The sequence below is a fragment of the Capsicum annuum genome, unplaced genomic scaffold, assembly GCF_002878395.1.
Source record: "Capsicum annuum cultivar UCD-10X-F1 unplaced genomic scaffold, UCD10Xv1.1 ctg81636, whole genome shotgun sequence".
Taxonomy (NCBI): Eukaryota; Viridiplantae; Streptophyta; class Magnoliopsida; order Solanales; family Solanaceae; genus Capsicum; species Capsicum annuum.
Genome location: NW_025892370.1, coordinates 283,081 through 299,808, shown reverse-complemented (window position 1 = coordinate 299,808; position 16,728 = coordinate 283,081). Strand labels below are relative to the sequence as shown.

Here is a 16,728-nt window from a genome sequence, read left to right as displayed (position 1 = left end):
GGGTAAGGCAATTGCGTATGCTTCTCATTAATGGAATCACCAAGAGAAGAATCACCTTACCCATGATTTAAAGTTGTGCACGGTTGTGTTTTCTTTGAAGTTATAGAGGCACTACGTGTGTGGGTCCATTATGAGATCTTCTGGAATCATCGTAAACTTCACTACCACTTCACCCAGTGAGATCCTAATAGGATACAGTGCCATTATCTTGAGTTATTTAAGGATTGTTACTAAACTATTCATTATCATCCAGGAAAGGCTAATATGGTTGCGGATGCCTAGAGCTGAAAGTCAACTAGCATGGGTAGCTTTGTGCATCTTTTAACCTAGGAGATTCCTTTGGCCTTATAGATTCAGTCAATAGTTAACCATATGGTTAGGCTTGATATTTTGTCACCTGGGTATCTTTTGGCATTAATATAGGCTAGGTCTTCTTTGATGGAGCAGATTCAAGCTCATCAGTTTGATGATATTGGATTGAGGTTGATTCAAGATATGGTGTTGAGTGGTGAGGCTCAGGAAGCCTCACTTGATTCAGATAGAGTTTCGAATATTAAAAGCCGAGTGGGTGATTGGATTAGATTATTTTTTAAAAGATTCACTATTCCAATTATTCCATCCATCCGGGAGTGATTAAGATGTATCTTGACTTGAGATAATATTACTGGTGGGGTGGTATAATGAAGGATGTATCAAACTGTGTAGCTTATTGCCTATGTTGCCAACAAGTGAAGATCAAGTCTTTGAGACCTAGTAGATTGCTTAGAGGTTACCCATCCTCGAGTAGAAGTGGGAACAAATCACTATGGACTTCTTGACCAGATTGCCTCGCACTTTACATGGATCTAATAATGTTTGGTCATCGTGGATCGATTGACCAAGTCTGCTCAATTCATCCCAATTCAGGTATCTTTGAAAGATGAGAGGCTGACCTGTATCTATATTCATGAGATTATGCGTCTTCTTGGTGTTTTAGTGTCTATCATTTTAGAACGAGTCTCGTTGTTCACATCTAAATTTTGCAAGACTTTTTAGGATAAGTTGGGAAGTCGAGTTAATTTTAGCACCGCATTTCACCCTAGATAGATGGACAGTCAGAGAGGATGATCCAGGTTTTAAAGGATATTCTCAGCACTTGTGTTATAGATTTCGGTGGTCAGTGGGAGTAGTATTTAGCCTTGGTAGTCAGTAGGTATTTCCGCTCTTCAGTAGGTTGGTTTGAGGTTTTTGAGGTTAAATCTCGAGGTGCAAAATTGATTTGTGAGTTTTTAGATAGAGTTTGGATCAATCAAGATAGACTTTGAGCGGCTCAAAGTAGCCAAAATTGGATCATTCAGGATAAACTTTGAGCAGATCAAAGTAGGCAGAAGTGTTATACACAACAGAGACTTCTTGCCTTGAGATTTAGTATTGGTGAGCATGTTTTCATTTGGGTTTTTCCCATGAAGGGTGTAATGAGATTTGGGAAGAGAGGCCGGCTTAGCCCCTGGTATATTGACTCATTTGAAATTATATTAACTTTTGATGATATGGGTATTAGATGTTCATCTATTTATCATATTTCCATGCCTCACAATTATATTTCAAATGAGTCTCATGTCATTCATTGGGAGTCATTTTAGATAGATAAGGTTGTCTTTTTTTGAGGAGTCGGTCTCCATATTGGCTAGGGATGTTAGATAGTTGCACTCTAGAGTTATTCCTATGATTAAGGTTTAGTGGAGGCATCGACTTATAGATGAGGCTACTTGGGGGGTCGAGTCTGATATGCTTAGTTCTTATCCCCAGCTTTTTTCTAGTTCATGTATTTCTCTTTCTGTTATTCGAGGACGAACTAGATTTTTAGTGGTAGATAATGTGATAACTCGAACTTTGATAAATTATGTGAAATGAGTGGTTCTATTTAATTTGACCATTTTACCCCTCCCCATGATTGTGTTGTGGTGTTTATGGGGTGTGGGGATAATTGGAATGGTTCCCCATGCATTTTGGCATGTTTTATGCTATATTATGATTTTTGGTGGCTTTGAGAGCCTTATAGTTAACTTTAGTCTACATCTTTTGATCTGTGCATCAATTGACAAAACAAATTATGCCAACAGTTCAGAACATTAATTTTAGGGTGGTAACATGGTTAGTGTGGTTTTATGACTTTTAATTCTCATTTTGAGCCTCAATTCAGAAAGTTGTGATTTTGGATTTTGGGGGTAAATTTTGTAAAAATATGGTTTTTTTTCAAAAATCTAATGTTGTCATTGAGTCTGGGGCATCGAATTTGATAGGGTAGCATAGTTCGTTTGTATTCATGAGATTCTAGGTGAATTCTGAGAGGCCCTCTTAGACATAGAATTTCACCAAGTCCCCAGCTGGTGCACCACATAGCAGGTGCACTTCGATCGTGAGGCTACTTCCGTGGTCATGATTGAACGTGTAAGATAAGTGTTGCGATCGTGACAACTGATCCGCGATCTCGATAGTCGCTTCACCCAGGTACCGTGATCGTGATACCTGGTCTGGGATCACGATGCCTGGGTATATAAATACCCTTGTTTTACTATTTGTTACAATTATTGAGAATTGAAGTTTAAGGTTCTATGATTTGGAGAAACTATCTCCACTTTTAAGCTTGGGTAAGCTCTATAAGACCTATTTAAATTAATTCCTTCAATCTCTATCATCTATTTCTTCTTTTAAACTTGGATTACAATATGGAATTTGGGGATTTTGGCCCGTAAGGCCTAAAAATTGTATTTCTCCAATTTAAGTCCCAATTTCTACCCGTTTTCACATGGGTGATTTTTTAATGTTATAATAATCAGTTTTCTCTTAATTTCATCTTCAAAACAACTTCAATTATCGATTTTTAAACGAATTTTAGGGATTGTTACCCAGTAAATCTTGAATTTTTTTTCTCCAATTTGAACCTCATTTTTAACTAAAATTTTCTTGGGTTTTCAGGTGTAGACTTCTAAAAATGAGAAATATATTTTTTAATAAAGTTATAATTTTGCCCCTCTTTTTTGAAAATCCATTTCGGAGGTCCATTTTGACCTCGACTTAAAAGTAGGCAATATGAGTATAGCTGGGTTTCTTTTGATATGTAGATTCTATATTTCTATGCTTTAGTTAATTTTAGGATTGTTTGTGAAGAGTGAGGTTTTGTGCTTGAAGGCTTTTATTCTGGTTTTCTATAATCAAGATAGGTTATGGCTTAACTTCTATCCCACTAGGATAGGTAGTTAATTTTTATACTAAAACATGTTAAGGGTGTGAGAACTAATCATGAAAAATGGTTATATTATTGTGTTGTGCCTGTGTGGCGTCCTATATGTTCTGTGTGATCGTGTGGGTTCCTACGTGATGTTGATAACTTATTTGCTTGAAAATAACCATATCTTGTTTGATGAAAAGCCTATTGTGGTACACATTGTGTATTGTTATGTGTGCCTATTCTATTTTCATATGAATCATATTGGTTTTAATTGATGGTTGGAATATTGAATGGATATTTGGCTCACTTTGTTGGTATGTTGAATGGATATGGAAATACTCATTGTAATTGGTTATGGGCATTACATAATCATATCATATACATTCATGAAAAATTGGTACCACCACGGAAATATTGGAAACACTGAGGAACTCTGCCTTTTTCTAATAGAAAATGTGAATCTTATAAAAACCCTCCCGAGGGATATTCCAGGGAGGAGATATTGATATGAATTATGTATAGGTTGACGAACCCTCGATGGGTCCTACGTCAGGAAGCTTTAGCTTCGTAGGTGTATAGAGAGGTTGTGTGATAGTCCCAGAAGTTGTGCGATGACCTCTTGCATTACCTCATCATCATCATCATCATTATCCTTATTATTTTCATTGTACTTACTTTATTATGCTTGTGATGTAATCATATTTTTGTCTTAACTTGTTACCTATCCATTTTTTATATCTACCTTTACTTGTGCTTGATGTTTTTATATATGTTGTCCTTTTGTGCTTTACTTGTATATGGTATAATGTATACTTGTGGTCCTTTTTGGTGTTTGTTTCAATATATATGAGTATTACAGAACTGTTAGTGTAAGTAGTGTGGGCTACTATTGTGGGATATTTTCTGATTGCAGGTGGCGTGCCCTTAGTGTGTATTTTATATGCTTTATTATCTACTTTGCTCAAAAGGCCTATGATACCTACTAAGTACAAGTGGACCATACTAACTCCTACTATGCTCGTTTGGTGCAGATCCTGGTTTTGGTATGCTCCACATTGGTTGATTCAAGCAGTATTTGGAGCTTTACGAGGTAGCGATGGATTTCATTCGTTCGGAGTCTACTACTACCTATTCTCATTAGACTATGTCTTATCGTTATTCAGAGACAAAGTTACTCCTATGTATTATGTTTTCTAGAGTTGTACTAATAGTTTTTACACTGTGACACCAGGTTTTGGGAGTTATGACATTATTAGTTATTTTTCTTTCCGCTTTCATTATATTGATTATGGTTCGGCTTCGTTCTAGAAGCCTTGCCTTGGGTTTTGAAAGTTAACTTATCTTTTGTACCAATTTGTGTGTGGGCTTACTTTTCAAGGTTTGTCGCAGCAAGTGCCTTCACGACCCTTAGATTTTTTAGTTGTGACATAATTGTCAAATAATACAAAGTGGTTATAGGTAAAAGTCTAAAATTCAATATGCAAGAGTCAAGTGTAATGGAGATCAAATGAGAGTCCCCCACAACTGTGCTTTGAAGTCACGATCGTACCATGATGTTATAGGGAGGAACTCTAAAATTATAGTTTTTAGAAGTTTGGGTGAAAGATTTTTTTTATATATAATTTTTAGGTGCTGAGCATCACCCCAGGCTTTATCATTAATCACAAAAGAATCTGTACAATGAGGGGGGCATAAACCTGACCTCAGGTTTGGTAATAACATTTGAATGTATGAAACTAATATAACTATAAGAATATACTATTTGGTTATTTATATCAAGACATAAAATGCACTAAGGTGGTTCCTACAGTTTACTCAGTTTCCTCCTTCTAAAACTTGGTAATCCTATTTTATCAAGTTTGAAGTACCCTGCTGCTTCTGAGAGAAGTTCAGAATTGTGAAAATAGTGTTGAGGCTGTTCTGCTTGGTGACTAACTTTTGATAAAGCATCTGCAACAAAGTTGGCTTCCCTGTAGACATGTCTGCAAATGCACAGCTGAAACTGAGAGATGAGTTTGAGTAATGACTCCAAAAGGGGTAGTAGACTCATGGGATTAGATTTGTGTTCTTATCCATCTGACTAGGAGCTCGGTATCCATCTGTAACATAACTTGTTGTATACCATTGTTCAAACACCTAGAGAGTCCCCTATAGAAACTTCCACCTTTGCTTTGTTCTTGGTCCCTTGTCCCAATGGTGTAGCATATGCATAAATGAGATCACCATTATGGTGTCTTATAACCCCCTCTGCTTTAATTCTTCCAGGGTTTGTGATTGCACAACTATCAGAGTTTAACTTGACCATATGAGTTGGTGGTTTAGACCAATACACAGATGTGACCTTTATCTCCTCTCTGTATTTCTCAACATAAGCTATCAATTTTGTCCAACCAGTAGGCCAGGGGATATAAGGGAATTCACTGCATAAGAGATGACAAATATCTTTGTAAATCAAGAATTTCACTTTAACCCATTGGGGATGCTTCCCTCACTTATATGCTTCTATAAGTTCCAACAAACGATAATTGGTAGGGCCTGAAAAACCAATTTTTGTGCACTACTAGAAGATTTATACTTCCACCATAGTGTCAAAGTCTTTATTGAGGCTTGGATATGAAGATTTCCCATTGAGGATTAAAAATAATGCCATATGTGAGCTACAAAGGGTCCCTCTACAAAGATGAAAGGCATCATATCCTAGCCGGGATTATAACAATATCCATAGTTAACAGGAGCTGATTATTACCCATGATGAGGAGCAAGTAAAGTCACCATTTGTATTCAAAGTCCAAATTAGGTGATTAGGAACCCCCTCTTAGAACTGAAATGATATTCTGAGGATGCAATGCAACAATTGTGGAGGAAGTGTTATAATTAGCTTCTGCATATTCCACACCCAATCAGTTAAAAAGTTTGCAACCTTGGCATTGTTTGATATTACACCATCAGTTCTATAATTGTGTAGAGGCCCTAATCCAGACCAATTGTCCTACCAAAAGTAGTAGGTACCTGATTTGAGTCTCCATATTATATGTTTTTCAACTTCCTTCTTGTTTTTTATCATATTCTTCCATATCAGAGATTGACCCATTTTTTCTATCCTGGCTACAACATTAACTCTCTGACAGTACTTAGAAAGTAAGAATTTGCCCCAAAGAGTATTGTTGCTCCTGGACACCCACCATTGCTTCAATTGCATAGCTTTACATGTTTCAGCAAGATGCTTAATACCAACCCCTCCTTTATTAGTTAGGAAACATAGAGTTCTCTAGAAGGCCCAGTGGTACTTCTTTTTGGTGTTTTTGTCTTCCCCAAAAGTAATCATCAAACAAGTACACTAGCTATTTTAAGATGGTTTTGGGAGTGATACATACCAAAATAATATGAATAGGGATTTCTTACAGAACATGTTTTACCAGCACCACTCTGCCACTATAGCTAAGTAGTTTTGATTTCCAACCTGCAATTCTTGAAGCCACTTTTCTAACCAACCTAGCATAATGACTAATTCTTTGCCTTCCAATATAAATTGGACAACCAAGGTATGTAATGGGGCTCTGCTTCTGTTGAAAAACAATTTCATCTTTGATCCTTGAAATTGTGGAGCGAAAAACTTGGTTTGGTACCTAGAAATGACTTTTATATTTGTTAATCAGCTAGCCTGAAACCTCTTCATAAGATGCCAGTCTTCATTATTAGCCTTAAAGTGTGTCCCCATCTAGTAGTGAATGTGATGATGTCACAGGCAAAACTGAGATGGTTTTTTGAGGCCCTTTCCTCTCCATGTGAAATCAATAGTTTCGAGGATGATGATATAGATTGTTTAAAGCCCTTGATAACACTTCATCCCTAAGAATAAATAGAGCAGGGGAGAGGAGGTCACCTTATTTCAAGCCCCTAGTAGAGTGAAAAAAATCATGTATGGTACCATTTACAAGAACTTAGTACTAGTTATTGAAAAGAGTTCTCCAAATCATGTCAATAAAGATTTCACCAAAACCAAATCTTCTTAAAACTAAGCAAGTATAAGACCATGACACCCTATAATTTGTCTTGGATATGTCCAGCTTTATGACCACATTTCCACCCACAGTTGGTTTCTTAATGCCCTACTAATCTCCTGAGAAAGTATGATGTTTTCAACAATATTCCTACCCCCTAGAAAGCCTAATTGGTTACTAGAAATGAGAGTGGGAAGGATAGGAGCTAATCTGAGGTAAAGGAGTTTAGAAATGACTTTGTTAGTGAAGTTACTCAGGCTGATAGGTCTATATTTAGAAAGTTTGTTCGAATGAGAAACTTTAGGAAGGAGGATAAGACAAGTGTGTGAGAAGTATTTAGGCATAGTATGACCACAAAAGAAAGTTATCACTACTTAAAGACGATCAATACCAATGATATTCCAGCAGGACTGAAAGAATCTTCCATTCATACCATCAGGACCAGCAGCTGAATGAGCATTCATTGAAAATACTACAGTCTTCAGTTCATCAAGAGTAGGAATTTCCTGGAGGGCTTTATTCTGAGCATCCGAAAGCATTCTAGGAATAGTAGCTAACATTTCTTCTGGAACATGTTCTATTTTTCCAGTAAATATATCCTTGAAATGTTGATAAGAAGCTGTAGCAATTTCATAATCCCCTTGAATCCACACCCCATCTTCACTTTTCACTTTGTGAATGAACATTCTTCTTCTTCTTCTTCCTCTGATAACAACATAAAAATAACTGCAATTTGCATCTCCATACTTAAACCAGTGTAAGTAAGACTTCTGTCTTAATATAGCATTCTCCACCTTGAGATGTCTAATGTATTCAGCTTGTGGTCTATGAAACTCCTGTCTATTTATATCTATGCCATTTGAGATCAGATTTTCCTCAGCTACTCTACCTTCTCTTCATATTCTTTCACATTAGCACAAATGTCTCCAAATTATTATTTATAACAAAGGCTTAAAGTAGAGGTTAATCTTTTTAATATTTCTGCCAGCATGTCTCCACAATAATAATAAATATGGGATTGTCCACCCAGAAGATGACCACATCATACTCTCATATGTTCAAGTTATGGAGGCATACTAAATTTTGTATTATTGATGATGTATGGATGAATATAAATAAGATAAACCATGAGCACCTAAGGACGATCATGGGTTCTAACCATGATATCGTACCTTCTTATCGTTTGAGGTAACCAACCTAGAATTCTTTTTTATATTAGGATAGGTTTGATTTTTGTATATAAATACTCCTCTGGGATATTTTTTATGATTTACACACTCTTTCATATTTTACATTATACTGTGAGATTCTTAGGCATAATATTGGGATTTTATGGACATCAATTCTAGGGTTATAATTTAAGTTGAGATTTTGGTGTTTTTTTATTATTGTAAATTCATAACTATATTTTCATCTTTGAGTTATCTTGTGTTCTTGTAATTATGAGTAGCTAAACACCACAACTAGGATTGTGGAAGCCATAATGAATTAATAAACAGTGTTGAAAGTACAAGTGATTATCACATGGTAACTGGTCATGTATGGTTGTTGCTTTAGTTTTGGTTTCTTTATAATCAGTGCATATGTTGGAACTCATCCAATCTATATTCTGGACTTTATCAAGGGTAATAAAATAGGAATAGTTTATCAACAACAAGACTAAGAGTTATCTTCATTTAATTAGCCTTGAGCCGGTAAAAGAGAAAGGCTATATTGGGACTATAGATAGGGTTAGTAATGCAAAACCCATGATATATAAACCTTTATGATTGGGCATAGTCATCAACAAGGAGTGTAATCTAGTGAATTAGATAATGCATAACTTATTGATTTTGCATGTCGAATACCATAAGATATCACTAAAGTATGGAGAATGTCAGACCCGAACCAGGGCCTGGCCATGATTGGTATCTCAATACCACCACGGACCGAAGACCACCCCTTTCGCGTTACCTCATGAGCACATAATTATAACAATAAAGATAAAGTGGAATCCAATTCAAGATAGTAATAAAAGATGAATAAATATGTCAAATGAAAATTTAGAGTCATACAACAACCAACCCACATCTGTCCATAATAGCTCTAAAAAGATAATACCTAATCAATTTAGGACATATCCCTGACTATGACCAAAAAGAATTCAAAAGTACCATATCAATAAGAAAAGAATAATGAAATGACAAGGCCTTCTGAAGGATAGAGCCTCAGCACTTCACAACAACTCAACGAACATGCTAATCCACCTATTAATGAATAGGAGCAACAGAAGTGTCTTCTAATACTACATCATGAAATGATGTACAATCTAAGAACGGTCAGTGTGATAATGTAATACCCCATATTTTCCTAGCTTAGTTTAATTTTTAGTAAACTATTATTCCAATATAAATTTCTTAGAATACTTAGAATTTTTTAGTTTAGAGCAGACCATTTCATAGGAAATTCAATCAACTTTCCAACAATATAAAATTTGCCCAAATTCTATAATCGGGTAAGAAGTTATAACATATTTTGTAAAACAGTGTGTCACCTGGTGCAGCACCGTATTGCGAAAACCAGCTAAGTCGCAATTGTCAGTTTCTAGTAAAGTTCTGTGATAGCGCTGCATCACACCTAGGACCAAATTCACATCCAGTGATACACCGCAATGGCGCTGTATTATGCCATCAGTCTAGTTCCTAATTGTCCTTTTTCCAGTGGCTCACGCGATGCCACCGCGTCGCAGTGAAACAAAAAATTAGAATTTTCAGTTTTTAAGTTCCGTGTTCTTAAATTATTCCAGGGGTATTTGAGTTTTTTTCCATGACCATAATAAGTCCTAAACAAGAGATTAATGCCCTAAAAGCCTATTATATAATTATTTACTCAATTTCTTTCAAGAATTAATCACTTCCTCTCAAGTTATTCAAGCCCTAGCTTCAAGAATCAAGAACAAAGCTTAAGAAATCCTTCAAGAACCTTCAATAATTAATCTTATCAGGTATGTTAGGTGTCCATTCACGGGTTCCTTTCACCCATGAAGTCCAAGAACCCCTTTTAAACATAGAAGATCTCAGATTTCGGATTTTTATGCTTGAATTAGATTGAATTCATGTTCATGATATTATTTGGGATTTAATTCCATGATTAATTACAAGTCTCATGAAAAATATATAGTTTGTGGCTTAAATTATGTGATCTTCATGTTGAACTCTTGAATTACAAGTTGAATGTAGTATCCATGATATTATTATATGAAGTAAGCATTCTCCTTAAGTGTCAGATAAAATGGTCAAGTGCATTGAATAGTGGATTTATGACATGTTATTATGTGGTCCCATTCATGTACAAGTTTATGTAAACCAAGTGCCAGACAAAATGTATAAATGAGTTCATTGTTCTACTTTTACGATTATGCTATGCTTTGTTTTTAATTCTATCGAGTCCTGGGGGTATCCAATACCCGAAAATCTAGCTGTGTACCTAGAGCTAGAGTATTTGTTGAATAGTCTCAGTAATGTCATGATTAGTAGGACTCATTCAGTTACAGAACTTAATGAAACATAATATCAGTCCTGTTCTAACCACTATAAGACTTAATTTCCTTCAGTTGGGAGTAGGATTCAGAATCGAGTAAACCTAAGGATTGGGGATCACCTGCTAGTAGAAGGTGTGACCCTTAGTAGCACTCCTTGCATTCCATAACTATGTAACCAGCATAGGTTGAGACATTAACCTATCAGTTAAGGGTTGATGAGGTATTTTACATGCCAATTGAGGGTACTATCATTCTCATTCAGGGCATCTTCCAGATGAGGGTAACTCTTTAGCTTGTATTTACCCGTTCACGATATTGATACCCTTCCAGCTAGTGTTATAAGTTAGACCCTAAATCTATTCAGAAAAAGGGTATGTCGATTAGATGATTACCTTCTACAGTTACAGTTTCAGTCTTAGTATAGAACTTATTTCAGTTCTACAGAAACAGGACTGTCAGATATAGTCAATCAGTGTTAGAAACTCAGTTAACAGTAAATCTCAGATATCAGTTACTCAGTTATAAGAAATTAGTACTCAGCTTCAGGAAAAGCTCAGATACAATATACATATATATGCGCAGTGTTGCATACTCAGTATTTTTAGAAGTTTCAGTCATCCATGTACTCTTATTCAATTTCTACAAATCATTTAGTTAGTTATTGTTCATGCATATGAAACCTTGCATTCAACCTTACCTTATCTAGCATACCAATATATTCCATGTACTGACGCATTCTTTCTCTTTGCACTATGATATCTCATATCTTAGTTTGGATACTCAGGTTCTTGACCGCGCTTAGACAGATTCAGATAGCTGCAGCAGATTAAGTAGTGAGTCCTCATCTATGAAGGATATACTTTTATTTTAGTATATTCAGTTACTTCATTATTTCAATAGTCGTATTTAGTTTGGGGATTGTATCATTAACACCATATTCAAATAGTTCAATTAGAGGCTTTTCTGACTAGAACAGTTCAGACAGTATTCAATTTTCAAATTTTATCATCCAATGTTATTATTATCAGTACTCAGATAATGAACCTTATGGTACTTCAACTTAACTTATGCATTATTTTAGTATTATTATTTAGTGCTCACAACACGTACCAGTCATGGGTTTGCTTGTAGTGCTTTAGGGTCGCAAGCACCATGTGGCATTTGAGGTTCAGACTCAAGGTATTACAAACTTGGTATCAAAGCCTAAGGTTCAAATGAGTCCTAGTGCGTCTGAAAGCCACGTTTAGTAGAGTCTTATGTCTTTGTGTGTAGAGCTCCACACTTATGGACAAGAGGCTATGAGATGTTTTAGTAAAAGATTCCCTTCTTTCAGTATTCATGTCATGAGAGTGAGCATGATCTCAAGTTAAACTCTCAGTCTAATTCATTTCTTCCTTTTATACAAAATATTCCTCCCAAAAAGACTAACGAAAGAAGGACCGGAAATCATTCAGTTCCTCAGCCTATTCAGGCAGATCCCCTAGACGAGCATGTCTCCTATGAAGAATTCAGAGCTGTATTTACCACCCTAACCCATTCTGTAGTAGCTCAAAATAAACGGCTACCTGCTGTTTAGGATAACCCAATGGCCAATACTTTTGTAGCTAGGATTTGAGACTTCTCCCGAATAAATCCACCCATATTTTTAGGATTTATGTCTAAAAAAGATCCACAAGATTTTCTTGATCAGGTTCAGAAAGTCACAGATATTATCAAAGTGAATTCCAGTGAGATTACTAAGTTAGCTACCTATCAGCTACAAGATGTAGCTCATACGTGTTTTAATCAGTGAAAGTTAGAAAGGGGTATAGATATAGAGCCCGTAGAATGGAAAGAGTTTTCTACTACTTTTCTAGATAGATTCTTTCCCTTAGAGCTGAGAGAAGCCAAGGTGTTAGAGTTCATCAATCTCAGGCAAGGAACCATGAGCGTGAAAGATTATTCCCTTAAGTTTACTCAGTTATCCAGATATGCTCCCTATGTGTTAGCAAATAATAGGTCTAGAATGAGCAAGTTCGTGTCTGGGGTGTCAGAGAGTGTGGTTAAGGAGTGCAGGAATTGGGATGTTGATTAAGGAGATGGACATATCTATGCTCATGGTCCATGCTTAGCAGATATAAGAGGCTAAGAATAAGGATAGAGGGAGGGAAAACAAGAGATCTAGAGCAGGTAGCTTCAATTTCAGTGACTTAAAGTCAAAGGGTGGCAACCGTTCCCAGTTTTACCCAAATCTTTAGTTCCAGCTCCGTCCTCAGCTAGTGCTCCAATACTTATATTTAGAAATGGTAACAAAGACTGGGTGCTAGGCTTGAAATGTCAAGGTAGTGTCAGCAATTCTCAAACATATCCTCTTTGTCAGATATGTGACAGAAACCATTAATGTGTCTGCCAAGCTAGCAGTGATGTATGTTTCGGGTATGGAAAACCTTGCCATAGAATTAAAGATTGTCGTCATTCAGTTTCTCAGGGTCACTAAACTTATTACTCAGCTTAGTTTGGTCGCCCGAATCAGTAGGGTGCCATCTCTAATGCGACTAGTGGGCAATGACCACATAGGCTTTATGCAATTCTGTCCAGATAAGATCAGAAAAGTTCTCCTGATGTGGTCACTGGTACATTACAAATCTTCCATTTAAATATTTATGCCTTACTATGTCTTTTGTAACTCCTTATATAACTGTCGACTTTAAGGTCAAACTAGAGATCTTTACAGAGCCTTTCTCAGTCTCTACTCTAGTGGGTCAGTCTACTATAGCCTAGTGGATATATAGGAACTGCCCAATTTTGATATCTCAGAAACTCACTTTGGCAGACTTAATAGAGTAAGAGACAATGGATTTTGACTTCATTCTCGACATAAATTGGCTCCATTCATGCTATGCCTCAGTTGATTGTAGAAAAATAATTTTTCATTTTTAGTTTCTAAATAAACCAGTCCTTTAATGGAGGGGTAGTACCACAACGCTTAAGGGTTAGTTGATTTCATACTTTCGAGTGAGAAAAATGATATCCAAGGGATGTGTTTATCATCTTGTGCAAGTCAAAGACTCTAGTTCATAGACTCCTAGTCTTGAGTCAGTTCTAGTAGTAAATGAATTCTCAGATGTGTTTCCCGAAGATCTTCCTGGAGTTCCTCCCTAAAGGAAAATCAACTTCAAAATAAACCTTCTTCTGGATACTCAGCCCATATCTATTCAACTATACAGATGGCTCCAGCTAAACTCAGAGAATTAAAATAATAGTTAAAGAAAATTTTGGAAAAAGGGTTTATCAGACCCAGCATTTCCCCGTGAGGTGCATCAGTCTTATTTGTGTGTAAGAAATATGGTTCTCTTAGAATGTGTATAGACTACCGTTAGTTAAACAAAGTCATAGTCAAGAATAAATATCCACTTCCTATAATTGATGACTTGTTTGACCAACTTCAGGATGCTAATTACTTTTCTAAGATTGACCTCAGATCAGGCTATCATTAGCTCAAGGTTAGAGAATGTGACATTCCAAAAATAGTTTTTCAAACTCGGTATGGTCACTTCTAATTTATAATCATGTCCTTTGGTCATACAAATGCCCCAGCATCCTTTATCGACTTAATGAATTGCATGTTCAAGTACTACTTGGGTATTTTTATTATAGTCTACATCGATGGCATTTTTGTCTATTCCCATGGCAAAAATGATCAAATAGATTACCTCAGAGTCATACTTCAGACTCTCAAAGCTCATCAGTTGTGTGAATTTTGGCTAAGGTCAGTAGCATTCCATGGTCATATTGTTTTCAATAAAGGCATTAGATTTGATCCGCAAAAGAATAAATCGGTGAGAAACTGGTCTAGACCCATTTTGATATTAGATATTAGAAAATTCTTGGGTTTAGTTGCTAATTATAGCTGATTTATTGAAGGGTTTTCATCTATTGGATCCCCATATCCATATTAACTCAGAAGAATGTCAAGTTTCAGTGGTCAAATTTATGTTAGAAGAGTTTTTAGGAGTTGAAGACTCAACTTACTATAGCCCAGTCTTAACATTACCAGATGGTTCAGATGGGTTTGTTATGTACTGTGATACATCTAGAGTAGGTTTGGTTTGTGTCTTCATGCAGAAAGGTAAGGTCATAGTCTATGCCTCTAAACAGCTTAAGCTCCATGAGAAGAATTACCCTACCCATGATCTTGAGTTAGCTTCTATAGTGTTTCCCTTAAAGATTTGGAGGATTTATTAGTATGAGGTGCATGTTGATATGTTCACAGATCACAAAAGCTTACAATATGTGTCCTCTCATAAAGATTTGAATTTGCATTAGAGAAAATGTTTACAATGGTTGGAAGATTATGATATGAGTATTTTGTATCTTTTGGTCAAGGCCAATGTAGTGGCAGATGCTCTCAATAGGTTGTGTATGAGTAGTTTTACTTATGTTAAGAGTGGTAAGAAGAAGTTAGCTCAGGAATTTCATCAACTTGCACGACTAGGTGTCCGGTTATTTAATTTTGTAGAGGGAAATGTATAGGTAGAGAATAGTTCAGAATCATCTCTTATTTTAGAAGTGAAGGAAATACAGGACAGAGATCCCAGACTAGTTAAGTTGAAAGAGTCAGTCAGAGATCAGAAATTAAAGGTTTTCTACCAAGGGGGAGATGGTGTGTTGCATTGCCAGGGTCGGCTCTGGGTGCCAAGTGTAGATGACTTGAGGCAAAAAATTCTTGTAGAAGTGAACGGTGTGCGTTACTCGATCCATCCAAGGGACATTGAGATGTACCGCAGTTTATGGGATATCTATTAGTGGAGTAGGATAAATATAGACATTTTTGAGTTTGTAGCTAAGTGATCTACATGTCAGCAAGTTAAGATTGAGCACCAGAATCCTAGTGGGTCCATGTAGGAGTTTAGTATTCCCACATGGAAATGGGAAAAAAGTGAACATAGACTTAGTGATAGGTTTTCCTCGTACCTATCATCAATATACTTTGATTTGGGTTATCATAGACAGGATGACCATATCTACTAATTTCATGATAGTTCATACTTCCTATTCAGCCGAATAATTTGCCAAACTCTATATCAGAGAGTTGGTTAGGTTACACAGAGTCCCAGTATCCATCATTTCAGATACAGGTACCTAGCTTACCTCTCACTTCTAGAAAGAATTCCAAAAGATTCTTGGTACCTAAGTTAACCTTAGTATAACTTTTCACCCTCATACAAAGGGTCAAGAAGAAAGGACCATTCAGACCCCCAAGGATATGTTAAGAGCATGCATTGTTGATTTTAGAGGTATTTGGGATGACCATTTTCCTTTGATTGAATTAGTATACAATAGCAACTATCATTCCAATATTCAGATGGCTCTATTGGAATTTCTCTATGGAAGGAGGTATAGCTCTCCAATTAGTTAGTTCGAGGTGCGTTAGGCTACAATAGTATGGCTTGACTTAGTGGTTGATTCCTTAGAGAAGGTTTAGTTCATCAGATAAATTCTTAGGACAGCCTAGAGCTAACAGAAATCATATGTAGTTGTGAGGAGAAAAGATCTTGAGTTTGAAATTGGTGATTTTGTGTTCTTGAAAATCTCTCCCATGAAGGGAGTAAAGAGGTTCGGCAAGAAGGGAAAACTTATTCCTCGATATGTCAGTCCTTACAGAGTTCTCAGTCATTCCGGAAAGGTAGCTTATGCGCTTGAGTTGCCTTCAGATATAGCATCAGCGCACCCAGTATTCCACGTCTCCCTACTAAAGAAATACATTGGATACTCTGCAGTCATATTTCCCTTAGAAGGCATAGATATTTAGAATAATCTCTCTTTTGAAGAGGTTCCAGTCTAATTCCTCATTTATCAGATTCACAGACCGAGGAACAAAGAAGTTCCCTTAGTCAAAGTTCTTTGGCAGAATCAGTCCGTTGAGCCTACTTTGGAAATAGAAGTAGATATGTGGACCAAGTATCCTCATCTCTTTTCTGTAAACTTAGACTCAGCTCCAGGTAACATTCTTCCTT

General features: G+C 36.3%; 1 pseudogene; it reads right to left on the bottom strand.

Moving 5' to 3' along the window:
* LOC124885253 overlaps positions 1-16,728 on the bottom strand; it is a 91,742-nt pseudogene that overhangs the window by 18,442 nt on the left and 56,572 nt on the right.